The sequence below is a fragment of the Diadema antillarum genome, unplaced genomic scaffold, assembly GCF_040938485.1.
Source record: "Diadema antillarum isolate AM-2024a unplaced genomic scaffold, OU_Dant_1.0 scf00000099, whole genome shotgun sequence".
NCBI classification, from domain to species: Eukaryota; Metazoa; Echinodermata; class Echinoidea; order Diadematoida; family Diadematidae; genus Diadema; species Diadema antillarum.
Window position 1 is genome coordinate 5,272,486 of NW_027270988.1, and position 10,972 is coordinate 5,283,457.

Here is a 10,972-nt window from a genome sequence, read left to right on the forward strand (position 1 = left end):
CGAAGCACTGCTGGGCTGCATGTGTATAGTTATATAGTTTAGCATCGTATGGATGCTGTGTACAAAGAGGTATTAATGGGATGTTAGCACCTATTCATTATAAGCAATGCGTATATCATTTGTAACTACAACTGTAGTAACCTATGTATTATGAAACCCCTCACATTTCCTCCTTTAAATTGTGACACGTCCATTTTCAATGTCTTTTCATGTATAAAATACTACAGTAGTAATAAATGAGTTAATATACATGTACATGTAGGGCCTGAATTAAAATGTGTCTGCTTACCTAAGGTGTATCCATGTTCTTTTTTTTTTCTTTTATACAATTCATGTACTTTTATACCCACTGACTGACAAAATGAAAAGAAAAAAAAATTATTATGGAAGCCAGGCATGACCATATAGCTCAAGTGTACAAATTTTCCCTCTTCAATCCCTCAAGCTACCACCAGAATCGTGAACCATCTTGCCAGGCCCTGTGGTTGAGATTATACCAACCTATCAACATTCACAGCTAGGCTGGCTGCTCTTCCACTCATCCAAGTGATGCAGCCTCTTGCTGGGTCACACAAGCTCGAAGCAATGAGTCATAATGTTGCACTGTGCTCCCTCACTTTTTGATGTAGGTCTACATTACTGAGATTTACACAAGTTTTTTCACCATGCCACCTCTCACAGATGCACACAATTTCACCATCCCTGGATAGTTCCACCAGGAGCTGCTGAAAGGGATTAGCAGGTCAAAGTTCAAGGGATTACATTGGAGAATGTCATACCATAATCATATCCTTCATATCTCAAACTTAATTCATACTTAAGGATTTGTTAAACAGAGTAATGATGAGGCCAGTTAGCATCAATATATGATGCACTAACATATTCCTGAAGTTTGAACTATAGCCATAGGCCTATAAATTGGAGATTATGTTACATTATTAGTGGTCAGATGAGGAGTGATTTCATGAGGTGACCTGGTGTTTAAAGTCCCATACATGTAGATCTCAGTGAAGTTGATCATCATAGTATAATGCTTCAAATTATTTGTCTATTAACTTTCCACTTGATATTTTACAAATATGCTGTTCATTGATTATAGCTTTTACCTACAACAATTTGCTACCTGTTGTAACTTGCACCAACTGTAGGTTGAGCAATAAGAGTGATTCACAAAATGTCATTTGACAGTGGCTTGGCTACATTCCACCAAAGGGAAGGGAATGGTTGCTTGCACCCTGAGTCTCAGTATGAAGGGGCTGTATGTATCAACAGGAACCAAACTTCTACACAGCCACCTGTCATGGTAACTCTTGATAGGTCCACACAACTGACAAGTGACACATGAAGGGGAACCTTTTGGAATGATGGGAAACACCATTTATTGACAAAAACCTAGCACACCCTATGGGGCTGTTTGAGCTCATGCAGTAGAAACTTTGCCCGTTCATTCACAGTTTACATGTTTCCCGAGTAGCCAGAAGCCAGTAAAAACTGCACATTTTCCTCCTTCTCTAACAGGAGTGTTTATACATCATTGTAGAATATTTATTTTTTTATGAGACCATAAAATCACATTGAGAAAAACTACTCATGAGGCTGACTTTATATATCTGAAAACATCTGCTGTAATAACAAAGATAAGCTGTAAAATAAGCTACAGTACATGTATATCTCAAAACCACTTTGGTGTGCAACAATAGATGCAGTTCATCACATTTTGCCTGATTACCAAAGTATCACAGGATGATTGCTGCATATTGGCTTCATGTCTGCTTTGATGTCCAGTGTAGTCATGGTTACAGTAGTCTGTGCTAAATATAAACATAGGCTCATAGAGAGTACTACTAGTAGCTTGTATTCATCAACCAGGTAATCCCACTTATGAGATGAAAACTTTGAGTGTTTGGTTTAACTGTTGTTTCTGTAACATTTCTAGGATGATATAGATTCCCAAATTGATAGGAGTTCTCTGAGTCCTAAGGTAATTTTGCTATCAGAAGTGTGTTAATCTTGTCTTCATAATGATTATAACTGGCAACTCTGAATCTTACTGTGTATCCTATACCAGAGCTACTAGTAAATTGGACATGAATGGTTCAGTTCATTAAATCAGCCCAAGATCAGAAAGTGGAGTCAAAATGGGCCTGAGCTTTTGATCTTTTATAGCAGAAGCTTTGTCAGCTAGCAGCAGAATGACAAGTAGGGAAGGTAATGACATAAGGACTACACACAAAAGGCACAGTCAGGGGAGGGCTATAGGGACACAGAACTGAGAAAATAAGAGGGGTGGGTTAGCAAGGGGGTGAACAACAAAAGGCATATGGAGGTGGGCCAGTGATAATTTCCAAGGATCATAGGTGGCGACCTGTGAAGGATGGAGATGAATAGCAAGGCAACATCAAACAACATAACAACAGAAGGATAAAGAATAGGAAAAGAGTGAAATAGTGACAGCATGAGTGAAAGGGGGGGGGGGGGGGGGAGGGGAGGGCTGAACAAGCAGTGAGCCCTAAGCTGGTGTACAAAGATGTGGCTACATACAAAAAGAAAGTGAAAGTCAACAAACACAAACTTGTACAAAACTTGTCAACATATAGGCCTATATAAACCATTACCGGTATATGAATATATAGATATCTAAACACACACACACACAAAAAAAAAAATATATATATATACTGTATAAAGACAATACATACTATTTAGGAGTTGATTGATGTACAAACATTTTGATAAAAATCAGAAAGAATATAAAAGTTTGCCATGTTGAGGGAAGAACAGAAACTTTAATTTTCTCAGATGTGTTGTCAATTTGTCAATCTAGTGAATTTGGTAGACCTGTGATGATCAGTGTGATACTTACGTAGAACTGAACTAAGATAACTGACAAAAGAAATGTGTCTTGCTATGAGACTGTTTTTGCTTTCGGGGGGGGGGGGGGGGGGAGGGGGGGAGCTGGGTCTGGGAAAGGGAGTGGTAAAAAATAATATGATTTGAGAAGTTTCTCTTCTAATAGCTTGATATCATGACACCAAATAAACCTGTTATAAACTGCAACCCTCTGATGTAGGTTGAATACAAATTGCACATTTACCACTAATGTTTTGATATATTTTGCATTGTTTTGATATATTTTGCAAATGCACCCAAAACTAAGAGCAAAGTAAGACTGAAATGTGAAGTTCCTCTCACAAGTGTTTTGCAGTCATTCAAGAGAGTTTGAATGTCTTACATGACATCAAATGGGCACTGCAGAACAACCCTCATGATGAGACAGCTGTGTCATCTTTCTACTTCTCTCCTTCCTGGTGTGCTAGGAAATGTCTGTAATTTCTATCCATGATACGGCCCTGTATTTAACTATACATTTACATAACACATACCACGGTGACTTTAGTCTCTATGACTTTCAAGCTGTTATAAAAAGGAAAGAGCCATTCCTGTAAAGTCACAATTTTGTCTTGACTTTGCCAATGATTGTTAAAGAAAATCATCAAACTCAAAACATACACTTATGAAGAAATGGGAGATTGATTCCTGTATGTGGCAAAGCAAACAAATATAGTATAATGCAGTCTTCATAGTAGATTATATACTTTAAAGGGACTGTACAGTACTGGTTGAGATAGGGATTCATGTTTTGAACATTCTTAAGTGAGTTAATGAAAAGCCTCTAATGAAATATGAAAGAGCATGTAATTTTAAGAAGGATTCAATGTTTATTTGATCAAAATTGGTTTTCAAATGGCCGAGATATCCAAAAAAGTGCTAATAATAAAAGGCCACATGCCCCAACTTTATTAGTATCTCTTTGTTTCACCTTGTTTTGGGATATCTCAGCCATTTCAAAACCGATTTTCACCGAATAAACTTTTGATACCCCTTAGAACCGCATGCTCTTTGATATCTCATAGAGTGGTTTCTGAATATCTGACAAAACGTTAAAAGCTAAATCTTCACCTCGACCAGAACTGAACACACCCTTTAAACCATTAAATCACAGACACTACATTTCTGTGGTTTGATTCTATAAATAGAAAAGCATCTTTTGTTCATATTCTGTTAGTCTATTCTTATCATAAGTCTGTATTTCATTTTTACAGAAGTTTTCAAAAGCCTCTGTGTTAAAGGGTGTGTACAGTTCTGGTCGAGGTGAGGTTTTAACGTTTTGCAAGATTTTCAGAAACCACTCTATGAGATGTCAAAGAGCATGCAATTCTGAAGGGTATCAACAGTTTATTTGACGAAAATCGGTTTTGAAATGGCTGAGATATCCAAAAACAAGTTGAAACAAAGAGACCGTAATAAAGTTGTGGCCTGTCGCCTTTTATTATTTTCACTTTTTTGGATATCTCAGCCATTTGAAAACCAATTTTCATCAAATAAACGTTGAATCCTTCTTAAAATTACATGCTCTTTCATATTTCATAAGAGGTTTCTCATTATCTCACTTAAGAATGTTCAAAACATGAATGCCCACCTCAACCAGTACTCTACAGTCCCTTTAATGGTGAAAAATTTAATATTGTACTATGTAGTAGCACCCTCCCACCCCAAGAAAGAGAAAACAGGCTTACAAAGTAGCAAGGAGGTATGATTACTTATAGCGAGACACATTTTTCTTGCAAGTGTATTCTTTGAGTTCTCCGTGGGCATCAAAGGTCTAGAATGTGAGACTACACAAAAGTCACGCATGAGAGAACACTCCTCAGTGTCTTATTCTGTAGATAAAAACGTCCAGACAAATAAGATTAGAATAGCTAATTCATTGACCTGTATCAGAGTCTGAACATACCTGGAATTCCTTCTTAGGAGAAAGAATAGGACAAATAAGATGAATGAGATATGTTCTCAAGTCTTCCATGTGCTTAAAGGGAAACCTGACCTCATTTTGAATTTAATGAAATATTCCGTTCAAAGAAAAAGCGCACATAATTGATAAATTTTCATTAAAAGTGGACAAAAAATGAGAGATTTGAAATTCGAAGTTGTTCCTGCTGTTGTAGAAAACTAATATGAGTCACAATAACACAAATACATGGAGCAATGATATACCACAGCCATAGAAGCACAGCTTCCTATACTGTCTTTAAATGTTACTAAATTTTTTGTTTCTTGACAGGATTCAGAAGAACCACATGATGTGAATCAGATTAATCTTATGTTACATATCAGATGTAGCAATAGTTGCATTTGAAAGGCGAGGGTTTGACTATGATTATATGAATGAATCCTTGACAAAATATTCTTCATGATGCTCTTTATGTACAGACATACAAAAATTTTTGTATTTGTACAGTGTAGCATTATCAATTGCACAATGAATGAGGAGTCTTTCTTTTTCTTTCTACTTCTTTCTCTCCTGTTCTTTCTCACCATCCTCCATTATTGCTATCCCTATCTTCTTTTTTCTTTCTTATCTTTCTTAGCCTCACCTGTGTACATGATGTACATTACCTAGTATGCTTGTTGGTGTGTATGTGTGTGTGTGAAATAGTTTGTTGTATGCTGTTAAGTAAACTTGATGAGGCCCCAATATTAAGCTCGGCTTACAAGGGATCCTCCTGTATGGTATACTTTGATTTTTTTTCCTCTTATCATATATTATATCTGGTCTCTGTCACAATGATTTCTTTGATTTTTTGTACCCCGCAGAAACAATAAATGAAATGAAAATGAAATGAAATGATGTGAGTAGATTATAGGAAATTTGTCCAAATAAACAGAGGTCTGTGTAGGGATTTATTCCAATTGAATAGTCTACAGACGATATTCATTTTGACTTTTATCTTTCAGTTTCCATCAGTTGTGCTGCAGTTTGCCTGCATCAAAGGCACAACTGAAGAAATGAATTCTCATTATCCTGTTAAGATAGAATGATGAACTCATATGGGTCTGTAGCAAAATAACAAGTTTTTATTTGATTTATAAAATTCAAGGAGGCAAATTTGAATTTTTGGTGCATTTTGTCATGAATTTCACATTCATACCGAAGGTTTCTGATTTTCTACCTTTAAATTATCTTACAAGGACCTATGACAAACTATTGCAGTCACGTCTATTCTCATAGCCAAAGGAATACAGCTGTACAATATGATCTGTGCAGTTCTTGAGATCTTCAGTCACAGGCAGTCTAATGTCATTCCCAGTTGAAAACCCAAAAAATTTATTGAAGAAAATGCCAAAAGATGATAATGCTGGTTGTCATCTTCTGCAATTAATTTGTCAATCCTCGTTTTACTTTGGCTTATTTCATGAGCATGCTTTCTTCAAAGCAACTCCCAATCCAGCTCAAGATGGCAAAGAACTTGTATATAGAGGAAAAAGTGAGCTCTTAAAAGTGATTAGTATTACTTTTATCTTTTAATCATATCAAAAGAATACCAGACAGAATATCACTAATCAAAGCAGGAAAATAAAAAACACATGACAATGTGAAGTGGTGGAAACATGGTGAGATTTGAACTTGGACAACAACTTATGTCATATAAATACAAAGCATCTACGTATGGCCCTGGCAGAGTCTCCAGTTTGCTAAGGGGTTCAAGCAGGAGAATCTCCTGTTTTGAGAGATACATGGGTTTGGAGTCTCTATACAACACATAGAAGTATTTTAAACATAATATTACAGTCACTTATATGAAGTGAGTCTGAGGTAATAGATAAAATGTTTGGAAGAAGAAAGACAAAACTTAAACACTGTATTTTTTATTGAAATGGTGTAAGTTCTGATTCATCCAGGTAACGATCAAGGTACAAAATTAAATCAGTTCATCTAGACTTACTGTTTAATTCCGAGAACGGTTTCACATCCGGTCCTGGATGCTTCATCAGCTCGTCTGTCATTCGGAGAATTCCTCAGCGACTGACTTTGGATAATAACGTCAGTAGTGCATCTGCGCTGATTGGCAATGACGCCTTCTCGCCATCAAATCAGACGAGCTGATGAAGTGTCCAAGATCGGACGTGAAACCGTTCTCGGAATTAAACAGTAAGTCCAGATGAATTGATTTAATTTTGTACCTTTATATTTAATTGAGTTTCCCATCTTACATAATAATGTAATCTCTCATGGCAGTGTGTGTGTTTTCATGGGAATTTTTTTTAAAAGGACAAGTTCACCCTCATATACATGTGGATTGAGTGAATGCTGCAATGATATTAGAACACATCAGTGAAAGTTTGGGGGAAATCGGACAATCCGTCCAAAAGTTATGAATTTTTAAAGTATCTGCACAGTCACTGCTGGATGAGAAGACTACTACAGTGTATGATGTCATATGCGTACAACGATATAAGGAAAATCAAAAGAGAATTTCACAAAATTTTACTTTTTGAAAAAAAGTGCACATTTCCTGGACTCATCACTGACGTATGTTAAGGGTAATATTATTCCTCCTTGCCTTTTAAAAGAGGGAAGTCGAGTGTTCTTTTATTATACGAGAAAAGTGAAAATATCTTGAATTTTCCTTATATTTTCTTTATATCGTTGTACACATGTGACATCACAAGCTGTAGTAGTCTGCACATCCAGCAGTGACTAAGCAGAAACTTCAAAAATTCATAACTTTTAGACGGATTGTCCGATTTTCCTCAAACTCTTACTGATGGGTTCTATTAATATTGCTGCATTCACTCAATCCACATGCCTATGAAGGTGAACTTGTCCTTTAAGGATCCACAATTCTTTTGTCTTGCTTGAGAAACTGACAGACAACTTTCAACAAGTAGAGAAGTAAACAGGAAATGACTATAAAACAGTGTGTCCTTTTGATATTATTACCCCAAGTTAGAATATATCTTCTTCACGATTCTGTCATCATCAGAGCATAGCAGTCAGTGGTTGCAGAGGCATCCATGCCGATCTGATTTTATATTACTACCTTGTATGAGAACTTTTTTACATGTATGTTTTAGTTAATGTGTCAGTTTAGACACATTTGCAAATTAGAATACACACCATTCTTAATATGGTGGTCAACTTGTAACGGCTTGGATTCTTTTTCAAGCAAAACTCCTTGACATTGTGGTATGGGGTATTCATGGAATAGCTTTGTTCAACCTATAATTTGCTAAACTAGAATAAACTGAATAACAGTGAAAATTGCAAGTACATGTACCTGTAACCCTTTTGTAGAATAAACTATTCAAGGGACACACCACACACTTACTCTCTACATGTAGCATTTTCAATATGACCTGAATGTTTCAATGTCAATATAATGAAGGGCAATACGACATGTAAATTTCTGATGAAAATATAACCCTTTTCCAGACATTTCAAGATGAGGCGTGTATCAGTGGCTAATGTTGGTGAAGATAAAGAATTTGATTTTTTTTTTAAAACTGGTTTGATATAAAGATATCTCATGAAATTTCCTTGTTTTCATACCAGATGAAGGCTGCTTGATGTGAGATTATTTTGTCAATTAAAACAAATCATGCACAGTGACTGCTGCCTTTAAAACTTAAAAAGGCATGTCATATGTACAAGTTGACTTTAATGAAAAGAGTAAAAACTGGAACCACAGTTAGAAAGAACTTTACCATGTTAAGCCGTTATTTACCATTTGCAGATGAAACAAAAAACCAGCTTTATTGCCTTGAAATAGTTCTAAAATGTGATGGTTAAAAATAGAAACAACCAATGTAAAATGATAATCAGTATAATCCAAATGTGAATAGTTGTAATGAAGTTTTTTTTTTTTCGAGACTAAACCATCTACAGTTATAGCTTATTTAGAAAATAGTAATATCTCCTTGAATTTTAGGCTATCTTGCAAAACGTTCATATGGTAGGGTGTTTTGTGATAAAACTGACCTACTCACATGCATCAAATGTGATAACTCAAACATTTTTTTTGAATCACTGCTCCCAGTGGTAAACAATATCTATAAGCACAAAGTCCCAGTATAGGCCTACATTGTCACTGTAGGCATTACAATGACTTCCACAATGTTGACATGGGTCATGTACAAAGTAAGTGAAAATTCAATCATGTGAGCTTTTGTATAGAGTGATATCAAATGCACAGAACTGTGAAGTTTATCAAAATATGAGATAGAGAAATAATGTTAAAAGCTTGTAATTGTGTATATTTGCAACCATAAGTGAAAGGCAGATGAGCTGATGATATTACTGCCTCATAACTGCTGATCTACATTATACCAAAATTTGATCGTAAAACTCAAAAACGAAGATTTAACAACCCCTCCCTAAAAGTCATCATTGTCATATCATTCTAACTCTTCAATCTCATAATGTAGTGGAGCGAAGTTATTCTAAACAAAGAGACTTACAAGAAAATAAATGAAGATTCATGTGTACATTGACATGATTACTTCATTTGAATAAGAATTACTGTTTTGTTAAAACAAACTTCATCATTCAGAGATTTCCTACCCTGTCACATCCTGACAATATTTTTACTTCTCTTTTGGTTTCATTTTGCCCTTTTTACAGTGGACTCCCATTATAATGAAGTCCTCGGAACCAGCAATTTTCTGTTGTCATATCGAAATTTCGCTAAACCAAACAAATAAACAATCAAAAACATAGAGTAGCTATTGTAGCTTAAATTTTCATGTTGTTGTAACTGCACGAATCCCATTATAACCTTGTTCATTATAATGGGAGTGCACTGTAATCATTTAAGGATAAAACTTTAACATTAAGTGCAATGTCCTTAAAGGACAAGTTGCAGGTGACATGAAGTTCAGTGCCTTCATGCCTCGCATGTTCAGAATAATGGCATGTGAATAGGTGATTGATTGTTGAGGGAAAAAAAATGCAAACTTTTCACCCCATGGGGATATGAATAAAACCTCTGATTGTGACTTGACTAGACTTTAATTCTATTGATTTTGTATTGTTCAGTTACTAGTGGATACAGTGAGAAAGAAAAAACAGCCAGTCATCCTACCGTGACAATTGCTCAGATATTTCAATGGAAGAGTGAGTGACTGCATGGTCATTGTGCAGTCTATGCAGTTTGGTTGCTCTTTATTAGTATGCTTTGCTGCTAGGTTTTGCTTTTCTACTGGTGGGCTGTTGGGGAAGTATGTTGTTTAAAGATGTTCTCTGTTAACAGTGTATCATAACAAATCCTTGTATCTAAAAAAATTTAAATGTTCAGGAGAGCAAAAAAACAACAACAACAATTAAACAAACAAAAACAAAACAAAACAAAAACAACTCCCAAAACAAACAAACAAACAACAATAACAAACCATGGCCACCAAAGCACTATAGGATGAGATTGTCTTTCCTTTGACATACCATGGTGACTTGATTTTTGGGGTGAGATGGCCAGAATTTGGACAGTAATCCCCCCCCCCCAAAAAAAAAAAAAAAAAAAAAAAAAATGATTCTCACCAAAATATGAGATACAAAGTTTTGTCCCCCAAGCAATGATATGATATAAAAGTAGGCCCTACTGCCTGCTTCTCATTGAAGCAAGAATGAACGCTATTTACAAAGTGTAATTTTTACAGCCGGCACATCATGCTACTGGTGTACTTTACCTTTGTGTCAGAGCTCACCTGCTAAAGTAACCTCCCTCTGACCTGCAACCACCTTGAACCTTGAACCTTGAACCTTGATGAGTCCCTGAAGCAGCTCTCACCTACCTAAACTGGGACGTGATGTGCTGTGACAGTTTGTGATGGTGCAGTGGTAGTATATTTACAATAAGAATAGTGATGTGCACACTAAAAATTCTGTAAGATTTACAGCAACAAGGAGCCCACAGGAGGTTTCAGCCCTCTGATGGCGGGAAGGGCAGCCTCCTGGAAGACAGCTACTGTTGGGACAGTAACTGCCATGGTTGGCACTTGAACAGTTGAACTTTGACTTTTGGTCACATTTCTGACTTCTGACTCTTCCAGTATTACATTATAGTGTAAGGCCTACATTATAAAACTTTTCCATTTATGTCAGCTAAGATGGTGAGTGCGTGTGTATGTGTACTAG